We start from the raw sequence: 24,051 nt of genomic DNA, 5'->3' as shown, positions 1-24,051 counted from the left end.
TACCCAGGAATAAAGTGAATGAAGCCCAATCACAGCAGTGTTGTATTTAGAAAGATACAGCCTGAGTTTTGTCTTTGCAAAATGTTCAGCTTCCTAAATGATAACTATGGACCAAGGGCAACTGCCATTGAAATCATCAATGTGACAGCATAAAAAAAAAAAAAAGATACTGAGAATAAGTTGAATGATCACTAGTAAAGGAACTTTTGAATTAAAAGTGGAAGATCCATACTCTGGAATGTTATGCAGCTATTTAAAAAGGTCAGATTAGTGGCGGCTCTCAAACAGGGGTGATTTTTGTCCCCCGGGGACATTTGGCAATATCTGTAAACATTTTTGGTTGCCTCAACTGGGGGTGATGGGTGACTGTATGCTAATAAGTAAAACAAGGGTCCTTAACCCCTGGGCTGTGGACTGGTCCATGGCCTGATAGGGACCAGGACATACAGCAGGTTAGCAGCTGGTGAGCTTTACTCCATGGGCCCCACCTTCTGCCAGATCAGCAGCAGCATTAGATTCTCATGGGAGCATGAACCCTATTGTGAACTGTGCATGCAAGGGATCCAGGTTGCATGCTCCTTATGAGAATCTAATACCTGAGGTGAAATAGTTTCATCCTGAAACCATCTCTGTCCCTATCCACATCTGTGGAAAACTGTCTTCCACGAAACCAGTCCCTGGTTCCAAATAGATGGGGACTGCTGAAGTAGAGGACAGCAGTGATGCTGCTAAACATCTTAGAATGCACAGGACAGCCCCTGTAGACAACACACAGGATGGCCCTCGGGACAGCCCCTGAGCACTGTCAAATAATGAAGGAATATCCCGCCCGAAGAGCCTACAGTGCTGATGTTGAAACACCATGAGTTAGATCCATAATGGTTAACATGAAATTTCCAAAATGTTAACTGAGAAAAGCAAGATGTAGGACAGTATATACATCACCACTTTTAATATAATGACACACGCACACACACAAAATACTATGCCTATGAATTCAATAAACAGCACTGTGATATAATTTACATAAAATTAGATATTTCTAGATCCACATGCATAAAAAGTTGCATGAAAGAATAGGTCACAAAATATTAATGTGAGTAATCCCAGAATGTTGGCATTCCAGGTGATTTCTCCTTTCCTCCTTATACTTCTTGGTATTGTGCAAGTATTTTTAAAATAAGTACGTATTGTTTACATAATCAGAAAAAATAGACGTTTTTCTTTGTGAAAATAATCACTATATAATTCTTACACATCACCTTCAACACTAGATTTATCAGCCACCTCACCAAATCTTTCTCCTGTGTCATTAACAAAGACAAATGTAATCGATTGGCATCTCCCTCTTCTCCTTTCTCCTACATGACCTTGAAAGGGCTTTTCTCACCAAGCTCCAGAAAAAGGACAGGTCTTTCTTAGCAAGAGGAGTCCAGATGGCTAATCAGCTAAAGAGTCAGCCCCTGACAGGTGGCAATCAATAACTGACCATCTCCCTCCTCTTCTGGTCAATATGTTTCCCCTGAGTAAAAAGAACTCCCAGGGAGATAGGAGGACAAGAAGACATAGGTTCTACCCCTAACAAGCTTACACACTATTTAGGAGATGTACAAAACACACAGCAGAACTTGAAGTTCAAGAGCTCTCAGCCCGACTCTGCCTGCCATTAGGTCAACCTCCCTGTCTTATATTGTGCCAACCACTTTGTGGTATAAAGGACAGGGCTTTCTGCAGCATCAGAGACTACAAAAAAACTGGAATTCAGTGAGAATGCATTTGTACCTGCTGGAGCAGACACCAGTACAGGACCAAAGACTGCTCCTGTGATCATTGTCAGCTTCCCTTTCCTGGGCATCATAGCATCAGCATCAATGGGTTGAGTGCAAAGTGGCATCAAGCTCTGTGACCCACCTCCCATCTTCTTGTGCACATCTTATTAGAGGGTGCTAAAAGCAAAATCAGTCTAACTCTAAATTGAGGTTTATGTGCATTTGTCTATAATTATCTGAATGTGTAAAACTGATTTGTGTGTAAACACAGGTAAGAGTTATGACTATGCACATCAACAGGCAAAGGTTTCAGGTCACATGAGAGGATGTTTTGGAATCAGTGTAAGAATATGTATATAGGACTCCGTTAAACTTCAAGCTGGAGAAGTTAGCCAACGTGCATAAATATAAAAATGAGCTTCTGAATCAGGCTCTGTACCAGGCATGCTAGATTCTCTTCAAAAATGTCTTCAACATTCACAACATATCTGTAGAGAAGGTATTTAATAGATGAGGAAACTGAAGCTCATTTAATAAATAAGGAAACTGAAGCTCAAAAAATTTAAACATATCGTCTAGGTTCACCCAGCTATTATGTGTCAGAGCCCATGCATGTTCAAGCCCATGCGTTTTCAAACCCATGCGTGTTTAAATTTTACTCCCCATAAAGCAAGATATTTCAAGTAAAGGGCAGTTTACAAGGTCAGTCAGAAGAGCTAAAAGCAAAAGCTGATGTTTTCTGGAATTTATGACTGTACCAAATATTTGCCTGCCTTTTACTAAAAATACAATTGATTATATGTTGTTATGCAGGTAAGACGTAATCCTCAAAGCTGAATAGCCAAAGTATCAATATTGGGAGATTCACTGGAGTGAAATTAGAGACTTTTATGGTTATGAGTTTATCCAGCAGTTTCATTTTTCCTAAAGTATGATGAAATAGCCAATTACATTGGGGCAAATAATAGAAAAACCCAAGTAAGGTTATCATCAATTTCATATCTCCAGTTCATACAGGGATTGTTAATTCTACCTATTGAAGTAAAAAAAAAGTGGTGCTTATTGAGACTTCATGTGAATTTTCTGTAATGGGCAGGTTAATATCAAATTAAAATGCCTCAAACAAATACAAAGGGCATGTGAATCTCAGCTGGTGTCTCTTAGACCAGCTTCTCATTAAACACAGAAATGGGTCTCTTAGCAGCCTCCAGGTCACGCTGTCTTGCTTCTGTTGTAATCACCCTTTTCCTAACTCCATAAACAAACAGGGTTTCTCATCAGTGTTTGTACTTTTTAAAAATACATTCGCTGTTTGGTGAATACGATATTCTCTATGCAGTTCCTCCTCAAAAAATAAAAAGAAGAATTCACTAAGCCCTACTACTGATAATCTCTATTGCTCCAAATATAAAGTCTATTTCAGAGTATTTTTTGGCAGTTTTTTAAAGAAAATCAGTGTTTGGTTTTATTTAGTTTTGACTTAGTCTTAAAGTGGTATTATAATAGTGAGTGTGCTTTTCAATCCACCTCTCCCTTCCTCAGAGAAATCCTTATTTTTCTCCCTAGGATGTCTAGGCACCCAGGTTGACAATCACAGTCTTGATATGTTATTAAGTTTAGAAACAGGAGATGAAAGTATCTAATTTCAGCATGATTGGTATATTTTCCCTCATGCTTGGTGGAAAGGAAAGTACTTGAGAGAGAAGAGCTGAGATGGGAGCAGAAGGAGGCTGTACATCTTCCCTCAGAGGAGCAGTCCCTCTACAGAAGACCAAAAGCAGGCAGAGACTCCTCAGACTTGCCATGTTTACCAAGGAAACTGAGTCAATGGCCAGCTCAGCATGAAAGTGATAAAGCCCAAGTGGATTCCACAGATTGCTCATCCTCACTCCCTCTCCATGCTAGTGAAACAGGCCAGGTCTTCATCTATAAGACAGAAGGGATTTATGAGAGACCAACAGAAAAAAGGGAGAGGGAAATGATGACAAGGGTGAGAAAGCAGACTTATGAAGGAATAAGAAGATAGAAGAGGAGAGGGAGGAAGAAAAAAGATCAACCAATACAGCCATCCAAGAAGTTTAGATCACAGAGAATAGGAAGGATCACAATGACTCTTTGCATTAGTAACAATAACTACCATTTATTTGGCCCTTACCATGTGAGATAGGGATGAATGAATGGATTGATAAATATATAAATAGGTATGCAGCTACACATATATGTACACAGATTTCATGTAGTTTAATTCCAGTTAACTCAATTCTAATAAAAATCTATGAAATAGATATTTCTCTTTTTGTTTTTTAATTTAAGGTGGAGTTTCTTTCTTGTCACCCAGGTTAGAGTACAATGACGCAATCTTAACTCACTGCAACTTCTGCCTCCCGGGTTCAAGTGATTCTCCTGCCTCAGCAACCCAAGTAGCTGGGATTACGGGTGCCTTCCACTATGCCTGGCTAATTTTTGTATTTTTAGTAGAGACAGGTTTTCACCATGTTGGCCAGACTGCTCTCAAACTCCTGATGTCGGGTGACCCACCCACCTCAGCCTTCCAAAGTGCTGGGATTACAGGCATGAGCCATCACACCTGGCCCAAAATAAATTATTTCAATCCCCATTTTACCCTGCAGAATCTGAAACTGTCACAGCTAATGACTTCTCCAAGGTAGCAGAACCAGAATTTAAACACAGTTTGTCTGGCTCCAAATCCCATGCTGTTGATTACTACACCATGAATGTGTTATCTGCATATTTTCTTGTTTAAATTTGTCCTCTTGAAATATGACACTGTTCCAATGATGTTACGACTTATAGGGATTTATGAAAATCCCCTAGGGACCCAGTTTTGAAATTTCCATTCTAGCCTTGAGTACATTCTTGATTGTCTTCAACAATGACAGAGCCTTGTGCTTTCAGAGTGAAGCTTACTTAGGGGACAGCCAGAAGTCATACAGAGCAAAACTGGTCAGTACTGTAGGTGACACTGTCAGGTGATAATCATTTGAAGTTTAAGAGAAAACACAGCTGGGCATTGTGGCTCACACCTGTAATCCCAGCACTTTGGGAGGCCAAGACAGGTGGATCACGAGGTCAAGAGATCAAGGCCATCCTGGCCAACATAGTGAAACCCCGTCTCTACTAAAAATACAAAAAATTAGCCGGACGTGGTGGCACATGCCTGTAATCCCAGCTACTTGGGAGGCTGAGATAGGAGAATCGCTTGAACCCAGGAGGCAGAGGTTGCAGTTAGCTGAGAATGTGCCAGTGCACTCCAGCCTGGGCAACAAGAGAAAAACTCCATCTAAATTAAAAAAGAGAGAGAGAGAGAGAGAAAACAGCGTGAGTATTTTATGTGTTTCATTGACAGTCTCAGAGAAATTTCCAAAGGAAAATTGCTATCAGATTCTGAGCAAAGGTCCCATTGCTGCAATAAAAAGGGACCTAAGATTGCCTCTTCAAACTTCAACATTAAACTGGTAAAGTTAAAATACCTATGTTTGTGACAATAAAGCCTACTTTATTCATCCTTCAAGGCAAATCAATTTGATGTTGTTTTAACTACCACTGAATGGAACATTCTATAAAAAGAAACCAAAAAACTTTGTGAAAAACTAATAGTCTTTGATGTTAATTCTGTTAGGTTACCTGGTGCCCTAACTTCTTGCTGAAAAGTCCAAAGAGAAATGGTAATAACCTTGGAACATTACTGCCCTTAATCTGCAAACTTTCGATCATTGTGAGCACTAACATGCATGATGAAGCATTTGGGATCGAATGTTCAGCCCATCTCCTGTGCTTAGAATGACTGACCTCAGAGAATCTAGCAGGGTTTCCTCTAATACATTTGAAGAATGGCACTATATTTGGGCTGGAGAGGTTTTTCTGCTGTTTATGGTCCATGTAGCAAGTGCTCTCCTCTAATGGTTACTGTTTTTCTCAAAAGCCGCCAATTTTCATTACAGCACTGAATTGGAGGAGTGCTGAAATGTCACAGGAAAAGAAAATTACTGGGCAGCCCCCTTTTTCTCCCATTAGAATTTCAGCAAGGCAAATGAGGTAAGGGCAGACAAGATAATGAAGGGGCTACACAGGCATTTATTTCACTTTTCCTTTTCCTTTGAGAAAGTTAATAAAATTAGCAGTGTTCCAACAGCAAGGATTATAAAAGATACATTTATCAACAATGTACAATTTTCCCACTGCAATGTATAATAAAACTTTTCAAATGCAAATCTCCTATCAATGAACATACAAAGGGGCAAGATAAAGAGAGGGGAAATGACATGAAGCTAATTCTCTGTCATCTCTGAAAACTAGATGGATTAAAATTGTTTAAAGTTAACTGATAAATCTCCCAAAACTTAACTGTAAACTTTCATTCAGTTTTCTCTCTGTCAAGACTTTAGCCAAAGCTTCTTACAAAAAAAAAAAAAAATCATGCTAATTCCTTTGAATTTCAGGGATTGGGTCAAAATCAACAATGCCTTTTCATTGCCTACCACACAAAACCAAAAATCCTCATATCAGGTACTTTCCAACAATCAAAGCTCTTTGTAATCCAGTCCACACTGTCTCTCAAAGTCACTTCTCCTGTTTGCCCACTGCATATCTCCAGCTGAAAAAAAAAAAAAAAAAAAAAAGGTCCCTTGAAGGTCTATGATGTTCTCTCCTCTATCTTATTTCTAACTCTTCACCATCCTCCAAAGTCTTTACAACTAAGTTGCAACCTCTCCTCAGCCTACACATTAGGAAAATCCTAGTGCTTTTCCCTTCTAGCTTTTACCCACTTCCCACCCTTCTCACATAGTCTAGACCACCAAATCAGAACCTTATAACAAACCACCTTGGATGGATAACAACTTTTTCATGGATAGCACCTTCTAAGAACAATAGCAAATTTTCATTAAGCAGGGACTGCTCAGGGCATAAACATGTGATCAGCATTTGTTAATTGAATGATGGATTCCACAGCTCAATTCCTACTTCTGTGGAGGTATAAACAAATCACAGGACAAAACAGAAAGATAGAAAGAAAGACAGAAAGACAGAAAGGAAGACAGAAAGACAGACAGAAAGACAGAAAAACAGACAGAAAGATGGAAATAAAGAAAGAAAAAGAAAAAAAAGAAAGAAAATTCAGATATTCCAAAAACTGGAAAATCAATGCTTAAATTACTAAGAGTTTACTAGATTATAAGAAAAAATACAGGTGACCACTGCACTTTACATTAAAAGTGTTTTGGAAAAGTGTGATAATTTGTTAAAGGTTGATTCAGCAAGTCTTAATTTAAAGGGTACTTCCAGGAAAAGCAAATTTAAAATACATAAAAGATTTTCCAAAGTCAAATACTAAAACTGTAAATATGCTAAAGAAGATCTCCCCAAAATCATTCTAAACTCAAAAGAGTAAATTAAAATCATTATTGAGATATTCAGACATGCTGATGATGTTGCTCGCCCCTTCTGCTAATCAATGAAAACACTGAAGTGTTTTCAGGAACATGATGAGCACCATTTTCACACAACCATTTGAAGTCTCCGTCCGTCTTTCTACAGGAAAAAGCTGCATGTGTCTTTTGTGACAAACCCAAGGAGGTGTTGCCTTTGTCAAGAAGGATGCCAAAGTTTCTACCAAACCAAAACAATAATATTTCTTTGAAAAAAATCTCCTGAAACTGATATGCAACTTCAGCAGTCCCAGGATACAAAATCAATGTGTAGAAAGCACAAGAATTTCAATACACCAATAACAGACCAACAGAGAGCCAAATAAAAAGTGAACTCCCATTCATGATTGCTACAAAGAGAATAAAATACCTAGGAATGCAACTAACAAAGGATGTAAAGGACCACTTCAAGGAGAACTACAAACCACTGCTCAATGAATTAAGAGAGGACACAAACAGATGGAAAAACATTCCATGCTCATGGTTGAGAAGAATCAACATTGTGAAAATGGCCATACTGCCCAAAGTAATTTATAGATTCAATGCTATCCCCATCAAGCTTCCAATGACCTTCTTCACAGAACTGGAAAAAACCACTTCAAACTTCATATGGAACCAAAAGAAAGCCTGCATAGCCAAAACAATCCTAAGCAAAAAGAACAAAGCTGGAGGCATCATGCTGCCTGACTTCAAACTATACTACAAGGCTACAGTAATCAAAGCAGCATGGTACTGGTATCAAAACAGAGATATAGACCAATGGAACAGAACAGAGGCATCAGAAGCAACACATCTACAATCATCTGATCTTTGATAAACATGACAAAAACAAGCAATGAGGAAAGGATTCCCTGTTTAATAAATGGTGTTGGGAAAACTGGCTAGCCATGTGCAGAAACAGAAACTGGACCCTTCCCCGACACCTTACACTAAAATTAACTCCAGGTGGATTACAGATCTAAACATAAAACCTAACACCATAAAAACCCTAGAAGAAAACCTAGGCAAAACCATTCAGGACATAGGCATAGGCAAGGACTTCATGGATAAAACACCAAAAGCAAATGGATAAAATGACAAAAGCCAAAATAGATAAATGGGATCTAATTAAACTCCAGAGCTTCTGCACAGCAAAGGAAATAATCATTAGAGTGAGCCAGCAACCAACAAAATGGGAAAAAATTTTTGCAATCTACCCATCTGAAAAAGGGCTAATATCTAGAATCTACAAAGAACTAAAAGAGATTTACAAGAAAAGAACAAACAAGCCCATTCAAAAGTGGGTGAAGGATATGACCAGACACTTTACAAAAGGAGATATACATGAGAACAACAAACATATGAAAAAATGCTCGTCATCACTGGTCATTAGAGAAATACAAATCAAAACCACACTGAGATAACATCTCACATCATTTAGAATGGCGATCATTAAAAAATCTGGAGACAACAGATGCTGGAGAGGATGTGGAGAAACAGGAACAGTTTTACACTGTTGGTGGGAGTGTAAATTAGTTCAACCATTGTGGAAGACAGTGTGGTGATTCCTCAAGGACCTAGAAATAGAAATACCATTTAACCCAGCAATCTCATTACTGGGTATATACCCCCAAAATTATAAATTGTTCTTTTATAAAGACATATGCACATGTATGTTCATTGTGGCACCGTTTACAATAGCAAAGACCTGGAACCAACCCAAATGTCCATCAACGATAGACTGGATAAAGAAAATGTGGCACATATACACCATGGAATACTATGCAGCCTTAAAAAATGATGAGTTCATGTCCTTCATAGGGACATGGATGAATCTGGAAACTATCATTCTCAGCAAACTGACACAAGAACAGAAAACCAAATGCCACGTTGTCACTCATGGGCCGGTGTTGAGCAATTAGAACACGTGGACACAAGGAGGGGAGTATCACACACTGCAGTCAGTGTGGGGGCCTAGTTGAGGGACAGCTGGGGGTAGGGAGGGATAATGAGGGGAGAAATACCAAGTATAGGTGATGGGGGGATGAAGGCAGCAAACTACCTTGCCATGTATGTGCCTATGCAACAATCCTGCATGATCTGCACCTGTACCCCAGAACCTAAAGTACAATAAAAATAATAATTAAAATAAAGAAAATGCCAAGTAGCAGGGGTTAGAAAGCTGAACTGATGCTAATCTGGAGATGCCAAAATCCATGATATTTTGTATAATAAAATGGCATCCATCTTGCTGAAGTAAACCCCACGAGTGCAGCACCATTTCTCACCTCGTCATTTTTATGGCAGCAAAGTTTCATAAACATGAGAGTCAGCCCATAGCAAGTCCCCAAGAGTGATTCTATAACTGTAACCTGCAGCATGTCAACCAACTTTTTCATCTTTTACTTAGAACTTTTTACTCAGCAATATTTCTGACAGCAACTCTGATGTGGGATGGTTATAAATTTCTATTTTTTTTTTTTTTTTTTAGACAGAGTCTCGCTCTCTTGCCCAGGCTGGAATGTTGTCGTGTGGTCTCAGCTCACTGCAATCTCTGCCTCCCAGGTTAAAGCGATTCTCCTGCCTCAGCATCCCAAGTAGCTGGGATTATAGGTACCTCTATCATGCCTGGCTAATTTTTTATATTTTTAGTAAAGACAGGTTTCACCATGTTAGCCAGGCTAGTCTCAAACTCCTGACCTTGTGATCTGCCCACGTCGGCCTCCCAAACTGCTGGGATTATAGGCATGAGCCACCATGCCCAGCCAGTTATAAATTTCAACATGTTACCAAGACATGCTTTTAGGACATTAAGTACCGAAATAATACAGGATGCATGTCTCTAACCCATTCCCATCCCACAAAATATCCTTGAAAGCATGTATGTATTTGCTTGAGAAAATCATAGAAATAGAGAAGACACAGACTCTGAAAAATACTGGGAAAAAAAGTAAAAAGAGAAAAAAAGTAGCACAGCATGGGAGATAACTACATTTCTATTTCTATCTGAACACAAATGACCACAGGATGATAAATTAAAATCAAACTTACTCACCCAGGATGCAGATGTCACACGTAAGTTTAAAAAAAAAAAAAAAAGCAAAACTGGAGACTGATTGTACTTCAGTTTGGGAGTCAAATTAGCGTTGATCAGAACTACCGTCATATCCCTATAACTAAATAATACCTCCACCTTCCATTTTGCTTTGTGAATTGGCCCCTTGTACATGCAAAATACATTTCTAAGATTCCTCTTGTGTGCAACAACTATTTACTGAGCACTTGATATATTTTAGGTCTCGTGAATGAGACAGACCCTATCCCTGCCCTCGGGGAACCTATAACCCAACAAGCATAGAACCACCCATTAGAAGTGGGATTTGTGCTACTATAAAGTGAAGTATTTTATAAGGGCTTAAGGAAAGATATTACAATGTAGACAGAGTGATCAGAGAAGACTCCATTGAGGTAATTAAATCCAAGCTGAATTTTAAGTGGAGTAGGAATTGGCTAAGCGAAGTGCAGTAGGGATGAGAAAATGTTTCTTCCTGCAGAAATAACTACATCTGCCACAAACCAAAGGCAGGAAAGGACAGGGTATGGGAAAGATGGGGGCAAGATCAGGAGCAAGGACACTGAGGGGCTCTTGCAGTAATTCAGGAGAAAGAGTGGCTTGCACTAAGGTGGATAGGAAGAAGAAAACAGATTCAAGCAGTATTTGAGATGCAGAAAGAGCTGGTCTCTGTCATGGACTGGATGTGGAGACTAAGGGAGAGAGAAGAGCCAGTGTAGACTCAGAGGTTACTGGTTTGAGGATCCATGTTGGTGTCAGGGCCACATACCTGGAAATTTCAGGGCTGAGGGATTGGTGAATAGAGGTTACAGTACTGAACATCACATTTAATGTGCTGAAAACAGAACATGTTTTTAGTTCACTTAGACCTGGAAATGAGTTGACAAAGAAATTTAGAAACTTCTCCATTGATCATAGACCTACATAGTTTTAGACCAGTAAGGAATTATACAGATTTTCAAACTGAAATAGCAAGTTTATGGGAAGCGGCTACCCAGAATTTGAAGGTAGAATATTACTTCTAATAATTTAACTGTTACTAAAATCATTAATGTCTCTAGAAACCAGTGATTTATCCACTTACATTTTGGGCACATGTTCCAAGATCCTGTTAAAAATAGAAACACTGAATGCCGGTATTCTTGGGCAAACAAATCCATCAGTTGCTACAGAATTTATGCTAAGATTTCAGAAAGCAGAATTCTGCTTGTGGCAATACCAGGGGTCTTTTGAATTTCTTCACTGAACAGGGACCCCTGGAGTTTTTATTGATTGGACAAGGTCAAGCAGAAAAGCTTACATTTAATCCAACTGTCTACTTCCTTTGTCATATTCCTTAAAGATAATTCACTTAACTATTTTAGCCCTGATGTAATGTGTGTGGTAACATTTTTAAAATTGCCTATTCTTAAACAATTCTTTCACAAAAAAATAATCACTTCCTGCAGCCCCTGGATCACACCTCACCTTCAGCTACAGCCTTTGCTCAGCACATGTTTTTTCCTTTTCTTTTTTTTTTTTTTTTTTTAATGTCACAGGTTTCAACTCCAAAGAGCACTGCCAAATTTTTCTCTTCTCTGACATAATCTCCTCCTGGGGCCTATTATAAATAACACAAAAAGAACAGCTGGGAAAGAGAAATGGGCACTTTACAGGTGACTTGGAAATTCAGAGAAATACAAAAATTCTGGGCAGAGAGAGGTGCAGGCACAGAAGGGAAGTTAGAAATATAGGACAGGGCTCACTATATGTGGCCTTAATGTCCCTGTGATACATAATTTCTAGTAAGTTTAATAAATCCAGACCAAACTGATAGGGGTGTGGCTCTCAACAGGCAGGACACTAGTGCCTTAGCCCAAAGACCCTTCACCTGTGGGGTAAGGATGGGGAGGGCACTGTGCTGCATTGCAATGGTGCAGCAGAGATTGATGCACAGCAAAGGCAAATTCTATTTAATGGAATAAACAAAAGGATATTCCACCATCACAAGCCGACCTGGTCATGTGTCTGAAATTAGTTCTTTGCAGGCAGCCTGCTCTCTTCTGCTTCTCTGGAAACAATATTTTTTTCTCTCTGCTATTAAGCACTCAGTTTTCAGGGGCAAGCAGAAGGGATATTGAGGTAATTTTAAAAATGTTATTCATAAAGAAATTTAATTAACAATTATTAGCCTAGCAGTCATTATTTAACAACTAAATTGTCACTCAGCCCAATAAGAACCAATGATGCCTGATTTCCATCAATGCATAGGTGTTACACTGGCGAAAATGGTTAAGGAGAGAAAGTTCTACTGTGCTTTGCCACAATTTTTGTCCCTGTGACACATCTCTTCTTAGTGTGGGGTCAATGATCCCCATACAGAGGCTGTGGTCCATTACAGCATTTGAAGCCTCCAACTAGGGGATTTAGAATCAAACTCTTCATCTTGATTCTGGTGACAGAATCCTTGCCGACCCTCTTTTGATAGCCTGTCCAGTGTCCCCGGGTCCTATGGCACCAAGGCCCTGCTTTGCCATTATCAGCAACCTCACCTACCCCTTTCTGTTCCAGTGACTGGAATATTGTCTGTTGTAGAGCAGGTGGTTGATAGAAATATACAATAGATACCGTTAGAGAACATACTCATTCAACAGTTATTTATTGAATACCCTCTATGTGCAGATTCTGTGGTAGACACTGAAAATATCTAGAGAAAGTTATGGACTTATATGCTCATGGGGAAAACAGATAACAAACAGATGTAAAGTACATTTAATGGCAAATAGAAAACTTAAAATGGCACAAAAAGGAAACAACATAGCACACACTAATGGAAATATGATCCCACAGGAGTGTGCAGCCACTGGTGATACTGCCCATGATGGGAGAGGGTACTAGAAAGTATAAAGTGGCTTTCTTTGCCATCCACATGGCTGTCCAAAGTTCTATAGGCTTTAGCTGCAAGCCTGCATCCTCAACAGGTGCAAGAGGAACTACCTGTGTAGATCATGGGACAAAAGAAATAAAAATTCAGTTTTCCTGGCCTAATATTCCCCAGCAGATCCTAACCTCAGGCCTGACTGGAATTCCCCCTAAGTCAGGGGAATTCCCTAATGCTTTTTTAGTGATCACCTTCAGGAGAAATGCAGGAAGAGGAAAGCAGGCGGCACTCTGTGTGAAGGCATGTTTCACTTAATATTGCAATGACTACTTCACACTAGAAGTAACACTACTCTCATTAGGTTAGATCTTGAGTTTTAGATTTGGTTTCAAATATGCAAGAAATCAGAGAAAATGTAGATGAATCAGTGAGACCCAGATAGAAATAGGTTTTGATGTCTAGTATTGGTTAAATGCTTTCCTAGATAAGATAAACTAGCTAACACAATAATGAGATTGCCATTCTTCTGTCTTAGGAGGAAATAAGGAAAGAGTTTATTCTTGCATCTGAGAAGGAGTGGACCAGTCATATTTTAAGGACAGGTGTCATGGTTAAACTCATCATAGAGGAAGCTTGTTGAGGATAACAAACTCTACTTTTCCTTTTCAGACAATGCTCTTGCAGGACAGGTCCCTGATATCTTTGGCCAACCCTGCCCTTCTGCCTTCTTACTTGCAACTTTTGGTGAGAATATATCAAGGGTGCAACATCCTGAATTAAAGAGAAAATGTCCAGAACAATCTGGGCTATGTCCTCATTCCTCCTAGAACAAAATGTTCTATAACATGTGTGCTCTATGAGCCAAGTGGCACCCAGAGTATACAAGCCCAGGGTAGAGTGCTTTTGGGGTCCCTCATGTGACATGAGGCATGCACAGTCAAGATTCCATTCACCCTAGTTTTTTGGGTTTTTTTTTTCTAATTCTTTTTTTTTTTAATTTTGTAGCATGTAATTCTATATATATATTTTTTTCCATTTATTTTATTGCATTTTAGGTTTTGGGGTACATGTGAAGAACATGCAAAATTGTTGCATAGGAACACTCATGGCAGTGTGATTTGCTGCCTTCCTCCCCATCACCTACATCTGGCATTTCCCCCCTTCACCCCAGTTTTAATTTAGAAGTGCGAATGGAATACAAGTTTCAAGAGGTTAGGAGATGTGCAGGGGGTAAACAGTAGAAAAAAATGTCATGGTGGTCGATCTCTATAGTAGTAACTCCTCCATTTTCAAGGCCAGTTCAGTTTTAATCTTATCTATGAAATTTCCCCTGTATTCCTTCTTTTTCTCTGTGTTTCCAGGTCATTCTTATCTCCATCGTATCCCTTGCCACCATCCAATCTGTGTTTGTGATTTGGGTACAGTTTCTAGGGCTGGATTGCAAGCTCCATGAGATGTGAGATCCTTTTCTTGGTGTCATAACGCTGACCTGGTACTCGGTGGGCGTTCACATAGTGCCTGGGAAACCGTAGACGTTCACAAAATAGTTGCTACATTGGAGTAATCAGACACTAGCATTGCAAAAGGTAACAAAAAATTCTTGTAATATTTCCGGTGAGGTTTACTTTTTTTTTTTTTTTTTTTTGGGAAAGGAGTATTTTTTCTGTTCAGATAAATGGGGTGTGCATTCTGAAGATAGATATCTCAGTCAACAATTCTTTCAGAACTAGAAGTGTTTTGTCTACATGAAACCAAACAGTTGCCATGAAATTTTGGTTAAAGCTGACATTTTCTTCAGTTTGTTAAAGTTTTCTTCAACCTGTTGCAAATTTTAAATGAACTTGTCTGGAAATTTTGACTTTGTTGAGAAATGAGCTTTTAGGGGTTCTGATCAAACTGTTTTCTGGATAGTTTTGGAATAATGAAATAAAGAAAAAAAAAAGCACGATAAAGAACGTCGGCCAAAAGGAGGGAGAGCAGCGCTGTGCAGCATCCTAGATAGAGCACTGGACTAAGAGGCAGGATATATCTGACCTCTGCTCCTAACCTTGTTCCTAATAAGCAGAGTTACCTCACTTAATGACTTTGTGTTTTGGTCGCCATATTGGTAAAACAAGGCAGTGAGACAGGATATCTCTAAGATCCCTATTCCTGTTTTAATATCTTATGAACTAAGAAAAACCCTTCTACAGACATAGTCCACAAAATATTTCCAGCCTCACACTCTCTACTTTCTGACATCCATTTGGCAGTGAACATGGAATTACTGAAGGAGGGAAGCACAAAATTGGTTGCTTTCCCCCCTCCTCTTCACCTTATTCCTGACTTGCTGTCACTATAGAAAATTAAATGCAACTTGGTGGCCCTGGTTTGATTATTGAACTGTAAGCTCTGCAGAGGAAAGGACCATGTCTAATCTCCTCTGTGTATCACACCAGAACTATGGTTCCGGATCCTACCCGCGCTGTTTGCTTAACTGACCGTTTGAGAGCTTTGCTGTGTTGAATCTGTATTGTGACCTGCTGAAGGTGAATTGCTGAGCTTGGCAGGTAACTTATGATTCCTATTTGTTGCTATTGATTTTAATTATGTGCTGTATTTCTATAAATATTCTACATAGACCCAGAAACTTCAAAAGCACATGGCATATAAATATATACATAAAGATTAAAAATGAAAACCAACAGAAAGCAAGAGAAACTCTACCACTGACCTCTTTGTTATACTTTCTGTCACAAACCAAGTGGCAACTTCCTCTGTTCTAGCTTCCTGAGTTCTGAGTAATTTCTCAGTTGAGCTCTGGGAGTAAAGTAAGAGTGAGTGGATGGTAAGAGCCTTCTTATCCAATATGAGAGGACCAGTAGTTGTTTTAAAGATTGGTTTAAAAAAGGAATCTGTTGGTCTGCAGTCCAATGCTCTACCCCTGAGCTATACCCTATTTTTTAATTGGGTTATTTGTTTTCTTGTTATTTAATTGTTCGAGTTCCTTATATATTTTAGATGTTAATCTCTTGTTGGATGTTTGATTTCCAAGTATTTTCTCTCATTCTGTGGGATCTATCACTTTCTCAAACTCATATTTCCAACTATTTACTGAGCTGACATAGCCTATAAATGCCTAGAACTCAACATGTCTAAAGCCTAATGCGTCATCTTTCTCCTTAAACTTCCTCCTCCTTTGTTCTTTCTTTCTACTTAAAACTCTAATGCATGCTCTTTATGCTTTTTTATATTCTATTCCCTGTGCTAGGAATTCTTTTCGGCATATTAACTACCAAGAAAGTTCATCCTTAAATGATTAACACACATGTCCCCTCTTTTGTAACAGCCCAGGAGGCAATGCAGTGCTCTGGAAAAATAACAGATCCAACTTTAAATCCTAGTTCCAGCATTTATTATGCAATCATTTGACCTTGACCCCACTAAGCTTACCTTTCTTTGGCAGTAATATCTACCTCAGAGGGTCATAAGCTTCAACGGAGATGACATATATGAAGAGCCTAGTGCAAAACTGATATTTAGCAGGTCATTCATGAATATTCATAATCTTCTCCTCCCTCCCTACTCTGGGCTACCAGAGCATGTGTACCTGTTTGCTGCAGCCCTGGTTATGCAGTGTTCTCATTGGTCCTCTAGACACTGAGCTCTTCAATGGGAAAGCCTATATCCCAGCACCACCAAATGTACTCAGTACCTACTTATTAAACTGCAGTGTGATTGGAGATAGCTCAGCACTCCATTCTAGGACTCAGGATCTTGAGCCAGTGTCCCTGAGGAAATGATGTTCCATCGAGAGAAAGAATAAAATCAAGGATGAAGTGCTCTTTTTTTTTTTTTTTTTTTTGGTTTTCACTTTATTTATTTACCTCTTCTAGTTAAGAAGTACAAGCAATCTTGATTAAAAAGGCTTAGAAATGGTATTTAATGCTTATACAGAATTATTTTTAAAGTGGCAAGAATTAAAGAGAACATTAATCTTTCTTTTAAGTTGATAACCAAAATACATATGCTACCCTATAATGATATTTGCCTTGTTTCTTATGGAAGAATGGCTTTTCTTTTCACTTAGACTAAAGTAAGAAAATGAAGCAGAGTAGTTGGAACAGCCTGTCTTCAATGATTCAGACAAATTAAAATCTAATGAATGGCCAAAAATATAAATTGTGTTTATTAGATGAACTGCTCTTAAGGACAATGTAAAGAATTTAACGCAGGGCACATTAAGCTTTAAAGAGAAGAAAGAAGACATCCAGCAAGAAGTTGGGGCTGTGTCTGGGGTTGGGTGGGGCACACATTCAAGGAAAAGGGGAAGGAACAAGTGACATCAGCAAAGGAAAAGGGTAGGGGAGCAAATGAGAAGGCAGCGACAGAGAAATGTAAAAAGGAAAGAATTTCGTTAAGAAAGTGGAGGATCCATGGTGCAAAATACAAAAGATAGGTTCCTAGAATTAGAACAGAAAACAGGTTCTGGGGTTTTGGACAAGGATAGGAAAATAGTTTTGATAGAAGCAAAAAAGGAAAAAATACTTTTGATAGAAGCAAGAAGACAAAACAGATTGCAAGGGGTTAAGAAGTACGTGGGTGAGAAACTGAGAAAAAATCTCCAAGATAACTAAATAATGGTCTGGCATCTGTATGTGTTCAAATGTGTGGCGTCTTCAATTCCTAAAGTATAATACCATCAGGCGAGAGCCCAGGTTTACTGCCTCCCAGTTGTCACTAGTCTACCACGCCATGCCACATGCAAGTGTCTTTTTGTGTCCTTTTGCTCTCACTACCCCATCACAGCTACAGGACTCTTATCTAGACATCAGCCGGCGGCCTCACTTGATGAGGATCTGATGGATTTCTGCCTAGCATGGTTGACAATTTCATCACTCAAAAGGCTGAGGAAGCCACCACAGGAGCGGCTTTACCTCAATTAATTTTAATCAATAGCCTGGCTTGAATGATGGAGTGGAAGTGATAGGAACTTTGGGGGAAAAGTCATGAAGTTGTCTTGTAATAGTCAAAGAAAAGAAAGCTGGTCATAGACACAATTCAAGCAGTTTAGAAAATTAGATTTTTATGTTCGACTCTCCGCGCTCCAGCCCCAAGACATGGAGTTCCTGAATAGAAAACAAAAGATCCTGAATCTAGCTCTACTATGTATTTTTTAATTAATTACTTGGATAGACTCAGGCATAATAAATGTGAAGATGGCACAAAACAGGAGGAGAATCCCTCAGGACTGGATCAGGATCTCATGATTACTCAACAGGCCATCAGGATGAATTGAAACTAATGAGATGAATTTTAATTAGAAAACTATGAAGATCGGCCCTAAAGTTAAAAAAAAGGGGGGGGGACAGAAGAAATACAGTATGGAATAGGACAAAGATATTAAATAAATGCAGGCTTTAAAAAAGTTATGAAGGACTGTTAAAATAGTTAAAGATAAGTACTTAACAATGGGAAACAATCTATACCCTGCAAACAGAAGAAAACAGAATAAGAACTTTAAAAAAAAAAAAAACAGAAAACAGGAAAGGTGAATAAAAGTACAAAATGGATGGCATAAGTAAGTCCAATTATATATATATATATTTTATTGCATTTTAGGTTTTGGGGTACATGTGAAGAACATGCAAGATTGTTGCCTAGATACACACGTGGCAGTGTGATTTGCTGCCTTCCTCCCCATCACTTGTATCTGGCATTTCTCCCCACGCTATCTCTCCCCAACTTCCCACCCCCTGCTGTCCCTTCCCTATTTGCCCCCAACAGACCCCAGTGTGTAATGCTCCCCTCCCTGCGTCCATGTGTTCTCATTGTTCAACAGTCACCTATGAGTGAGAACATGCGGTGTTGGATTTTCTGCTCATGTCAGTTTGCTGAGAATGATGGTTTCCAGGTTCATGCATGTCCCTACAAAGGACACGAACTCATCATTTTTGATAGATGCATAATATTCCATGGTGTATATGTGCCACATTTTCCCTGTCCAGTCTATCATCGATGGGCATTTGGGTTGGTTCCAGGTCTTTGCTATTGTAAACTGTGCTGCAATGAATATTCGTGTGCATGTGTCCATATAGTAGAAAGATTTATAATCCTTTGGATATATACCTAGTAATGGGATTGCTAGGTCAAATGGAGTTTCTATTTCTAGGTCCTTAAGGAATCGCCACACTGTCTTCCACAATGGTTGAACTAATTTACACTCCCACCAACAGTGTAAAAGTGTTCCTTTTCTCCACATCCTCTCCAGCATCTGTTGTCTCCAGATTTTTTAATGATCGCCATTCTAACTGGCGTGAGATGGTATCTCAATGTAGTTTTGATTTGCATTTCTCTGATGACCAGTGATGATGAGCATTTTGTCATATGTTTGTTGGTCTCATGTATGTCTTCTTTTGTAAAGTGTCTGTTCATATCCTTTGCCCACTTTTGAATGAGCTTGTTTTTTTCTTGTAAATCTGTTTTAGTTCTTTGTAAATTCTGGATATCAGCCCTTTGTCAGATGGGTAAATGCAAAAATTTTTTCCCATTCTGTTGGTTGCCAGTTCCCTCTAATGACTGTTTCTTTTGCCCTGCAGAAGCTGTGGAGTTTGATTAGGTCCCAATTGTCTATTTTGGCTTTTGTTGCCAAGGCTTTTGATGTTTTGATCATGAAGTCCTTGCCTACATCTATGTCCTGAATGGTTTTGTCTAGATTTTCTTCTAGGGTTTTTATAGTGTTAGGTCTTATGTTTAAATCTTTAATCCATCTGGTTAATTTTAGTGTAAGGTGTCAGGAAGGGGTCCAGTTTCTGCTTTTTGCACATGGCTAGCCAGTTTATATTAGGCTTTCAACAAATATAAATAAGCTCACCTATTTACATTCAGAGTATCAAATAATATTTTTTTAAATCAAGCTATATACTATATATGAGACACCCCTAAAACAAAATAATTTTGAAAATAGAAAATAAAAGCAAGAGAGATGCAGGAAATATCTTAGTAAAAAAATTCATAATGACAACATTTTTATAAAACAAAATAGATTTTGAGGTGAAAAGCATTATTGGGAACAAAGAGGGCCACTATACATTAATCAAAAGAACTACTGGAGGAACAGATAAAAATCATCAAATTGCCTGCAGAAATGTGAGATGGAAGAGACTTGCTTTAATAGCAGCTCATGAGAAAATGATGATGTTTTGCTCTCAGAAGTTTTCTAATGGCCAGGGAGTTAACATGGTCACCTCCAAAAGTCACTGCAATCTTTGCTAATATTAACAGTTGCAGAACAGTGCAAGTTAAGACCCACTTTATCTGCACTGTCAAAATTTATCTGGAGTGGAGTGCTCAGATCTCTGTATGTCAAGTTAAGATAGATATTGTCATACTGGAGAATTTCCAGCAGAGATTGACCAGAGTGAAAACAGCATGAAAAAGCATTGCCTAAGAAACAGTTGAAGGAGAGGAGATATCAGGCCAGAAACAGGGAAAGCTTAGAGATACATGTCAACTAAAAGTGGACACAGTAGCAAGTAATGGGGTCAAGACATGAACAGCAGATCTCACTGCAGACAAGGCTCCAGCCACTCCGATCTACTCCATCCTGCATTTCCTCTCTATACAAATACCAGAAAGTACAGGAAATGGTTTTTGTAATATGACAGTGAAAAAGACTTTCCTAACATGAAGATCACTGCTATAAACGAAAAGAGGACATTTTCTTAAAAGGTTAAGTTTTGAAAGTTTGCATAAAGATACAATAAGCAAAGATTAAAAAATAAACAACAGAGGGACAACAACAAATGCTGGTGAGGATGCAGAGAAACTGGAGTGCTTATACCCAACTGGCCAGAATGGAAAATGGAAAATAGTTTGGCAATTTTTTATCAACTAAACCTTCAATAACCATACAACCACCCAGTAAGTCCATTCTTGGGAATTTATCCTGGAAAAATTTAGACTTATGTTCATACAAAAACCTGCACATAAATGTTTATAGCAGCTATATTTGTAATAGCCAAAAATTGGAGGCAGCCCAGCTGTCCTTCAATGAGTAAATGCTTGAACAAAGTTTAGCATATTCATAGGACATCATCTATGTTGTCTGTATCAATAGTTTGAAAAAAGTCAATCCCAAAGGTTACTTAATGTATTATTCTACTTATATACAAAGTCACCTTTGATCACTGTCTGTGATTTCATTTGTGAAATGACAAAATTTTAGAAATGGAGAAAAAATTAGTGGTTCCTGGAGTTGGTAGGGGGTTGGCAGGATGTGGAAGGGAGGTGGGTGCAGTTTGAAAAGGGCAACATGAGGGATCCTTGTGTGGATGAAACTGTTCGTATCTTGACTGTGGCAGTGGACACATGAACCTATACATTTGATAAAATTGTAGAGAACAATCAAAAAGACAGACAATTACAAATTTTGGCCAGGCTATAGAAAAACTGGAACCCTCAAACATTGCTAGTAAGAATGTAAAATGGTGCTACCACTCTGGAAAACAGTTTAAAAGTTTTTTAATGTTAACATGGAGTTACCACATGACCAACAATTGCACTCATAGGTATACATAGAAGTGAAATAAAAACATATGTCCACACAAAAACTTGCAAATCAAGTTTCCACAGTGTTTATAGCAGCACGTCTACAACACTCTCAAAGTGAAAACAACCCAAATGCCATCGTCCAATGAATGGATAAAATAAAGTGTCCATACCATGAAACATAATCTACAATAAAGACGAATGAGGTACTGATACATGCTACAACATGGATGAACCTTGAAAACATTATACTAAGGGAAAGGAGCCAATTGCAAAAGACCACATAGTATATCATTCTGCTTATATGAAATGTTCACAATACACAAATCCTGAGAGAAAGAAAGTAGATTAGTGGCTGCCTAGGGCTGGAGGGAGGGATAGAGAGTGACTGCTAACAGGTAGCGTTTCCTTTCAAGGTAATGAAAACATTCTAGAGTTAGATAGTAGTGAAAGCTGCATACTTCTGTGAATATACTAAAAGCCATTGAACTAAATACTCTAAGTTAGTGAATTTTATATTTTGTGAATTATATCCCAGTAAAAATGTGAATAAATTGTATATAACTAAATACACACACACACACACACGAACAAGTAAAATCAAGCAATTCTGAACAGGATAAGTGAAATGTATCAATGTCAGTATCTCAGTTGTGACACCATATAACTATCTTGCAAAATATTACTGTTGTGGGCAACTATGTAAAATGTATACAATATTTCTCTACATTATTCCTTACAACTGAATGTGAATCTAAAGAAATCACTGCAAAAATTCACATTCACCATATGTAAAGCCCACACACTCACCCACCAGTGCTGGAGAAACAATACTACCTTCTGCTTCTTTCTGCCTTCCATTAATTTGTGAGCAGCAGAGTCTAAATTAGAAGGCTGCTGGCAAAGGATTCTAGAGAAAGGTTGTCCTAGGCTTCCAGCAACTCTGATACAGGAGATCATGGAAGGGAAGAGGGTTGAATGCCAATGTATTATATATATAATTTAAAGTATACTTAAAATGTATATTTGAATTTACATATGTAGAAATATAAATTTATATACACCTATACGGTAATTTACATGTATTTAAATTTATAAATACATATAAATAAATATATATGTATTTGTGTATATAGTCTAAACTCATGGCATAATGTTTAAATAAAATCCATGTCTGAAATTGCATATACAACACCTTAGTCTGTGTTTCCCCCCTAAAGTAACATCTGCAACAAAGTTTGATGTGTGGGTTGTTTATTCGGGATGATTTCAGGAAGCAAGAGTGGAGGAGTAGGAGGACTGAGCAGAGGAGGAGAGGGAGAGAATCTAAAGATGAATCACAGCATTGACCACTTTTGGGAGAAACTGACTGCTCCATCTCTTTCTGAGAAGCCCAAGGAATAAAAAGTCAGGTCTCTTTGGTGAAAGGTTTAGATTGCGCATGTTGAGCAGATTCCTCAGACCCATCACATTGACATCATTGTGTCAGAGAAGCAAGGGGGACAATGCTCTTGCCCAAGGTGAGATGCTGTTGGGTGACACCTGTGGGAAACCAAGGTTGAAGCCTTCATAATATGGCGGTGATGATGAGAGGCTTTGAAGCCGTGCAACAAGAGGTATCTGATGAATACAGGATGATCCCAACTACGTGAAATACATTATTGGACTGACAAAACGTCTGAAAGGAAATGTAGCAATATGTGTTTATCTCTGGGGTATAGAATTACAGATAATTTTTTGTTTCTTTTTTAATATGTTCTTGTGCTTTGAAGTTTTCCACAATAAGTATATATTGTTTCCATAGTCACAAAATGCAACCACAATTACGTTTAAGGAGTTAAGCTCTATGGATTATACAAAGACCAGAGGATTTGGATATAGTCTTCTTCTACTGGCTGGGAAACTGGACCAAATGACCTCTCAGATCACAGGCTAGGATTCTATGAAAATCAACTTGGCAGAAATGCGCAGAGGAGTATCAGGCACAAAATAGGCCCTCAACTACATTTGTCAAAGGAATGAATGTATGTACTGCCACAGTGCAGATGGAGTTGGAAAACTTGTTGCCAGGAGCTCATGATGTCTTGGAGAAAACAAAAAAAGAAACTTAAAAAGATAGAGTTACCATATGACTGAACAATTCCACTCCTAGGTATATCCTCAGGAGAAATGAGAACATACATCCACACAAAAACTTGAACACCCAAACTCACAACAGCACTATTCACAATAGCTAAATTGTGGAAACAATCCCAGTGTCCATCAACTGAGGAATGGATAAACAAATTGTAGCATATCTAAATAATGGAATGTTATTCAACCATAAAATAAGTGACATACTGACACATGCCACAACTGGACAAACTTTGAGAACATCCTAAGTAAAAGAAGTTA

Source organism: Cebus imitator, unplaced genomic scaffold, assembly GCF_001604975.1.
Source record: "Cebus imitator isolate Cc_AM_T3 unplaced genomic scaffold, Cebus_imitator-1.0 Scaffold534, whole genome shotgun sequence".
NCBI lineage: Eukaryota > Metazoa > Chordata > Mammalia > Primates > Cebidae > Cebus > Cebus imitator.
The sequence above is the reverse complement of the archived record's forward strand: the minus strand, read 5'-3'. Positions refer to the sequence as shown.